Below are 1,584 nucleotides of genomic sequence, written 5' to 3'. Positions count from 1 at the left end.
CACACACACACACACACACACACACACACACAAAATAATTGAGAGAGTATTCAGCATATTTTTCCTTATTTAGATAAGACTCAAAACTATTTGGAAGTTCTCTTACAGAAAATGCCATATCATTACCAGGTGGAAGACAGCTGTGTCAGCACACTAAGGTTTTCCTTTCCACCTGTCTGTCAGAGTCATTTGAGCCTGTATAGTTCACTTTTTGACAGTCACCTGGGGAGAGTGCTTATTCTCAACATTATTGAAAGCTGTTCAACACAAATAAAAATGTTTTAAATGCCAAATCCAACCATCAATCAGGATCAAATTTAAAATTCAACCCACAATATAAAGCATCACATAAATGTGATCTCTAGATTTGAACTTGGTAGTCTTCTCAATATTTTCTATAGGCTCACATTTTAAACATTTATTTTCTGAAATAAAAAATATTAAGTTAAGGAAAAATTGCAAAGTCATTCTGAAAGAAAAAAAAGGATAGATTTTTTTGTTACTTGAATTTAAACAAAACCCTCTGCTCATCTCAAACCTTTTATTTTGTTATAGCATGACAATACAGTACCAGGGTCAAAATTGTGCCCTATTAAGGGTTCTGCAGGAGACTCAACATGGAGACTCAGGGCAGAATTTGGACCTATAAAGTGTGTACAGAAGTGCTCCATTCATGTTTTATAGTGTAATTTACAGAACATTTTATAGCGCTATACAGTTACAGTGCTCAAACATGACAGAAGTGCTGTGTTGGGCTGTGGGAGGCAGGGTGGACTCTGAGCCTCCCTGCACTATTCAAGTTAAGAGGCAGGGAGTATTCTGCAGCCTCCTGGGCTTCTCCACTGGTCAGAAATTTGACCAGCATACAGAAGTTATTTCAAGCGCTGTTTGCTAAAGTACTGTAAAATACAGTGCTTCAAATTTAATACCTCATTTATTGAGGGTTAATTTAAAGTGCTTCAAAGCTGTGCAGTTATGTTAAGTCATGTCAATACAATGTTTTAAATGGCCAAAGCAGTAACCTCTGTACACAACCATAGTCTCGTACTATAACCTTTTTGCAAAGTCAGATTAAATATGTTTTGGGTGGGGGTTTAACAGAGTGGAAGCCCTCATCAGCAAGGCTGCACTGGGATCACAACTCTTGCCTGGCTTTTATCTTTGGCTCCCTTATAGCTCATGTCACTGCTACCTATTCTCCATCTTCAGATCCCTCTCCTCCACACTATGGAATGATATACAGAGAATGGTGTATGCTTCAAGTGCTACAAGGGGAGTATTTTCCATCCCCAAACACACATATCAAAACTGTAGCAGCTGAGCTGCATCTTCAAAGGATAAGCACAATTTTGTGCCATTAATTCATTTACATAAGCCACAAAAGAGGTACATTAGACGTTACATTTTGAGACAGAGAACACACATGTAATAAATTGTGAACAAGCCTCCTCAGACATTTCATCTTACATTCCATGAAATATTGGTATTCACTAGCATAGATACAATATGGCAGTTGTATAACTTTTTAATATGGTTGTAAAGGCAGATTCTATGATAAATTAGTAGCACTTCACTAACCTAACA

Source organism: Gavialis gangeticus, unplaced genomic scaffold (genome assembly GCF_001723915.1).
Source record: "Gavialis gangeticus isolate Ggan-Ray unplaced genomic scaffold, GavGan_comp1, whole genome shotgun sequence".
NCBI lineage: Eukaryota > Metazoa > Chordata > Crocodylia > Gavialidae > Gavialis > Gavialis gangeticus.
Note: the sequence above shows the minus strand (reverse complement) of the source record.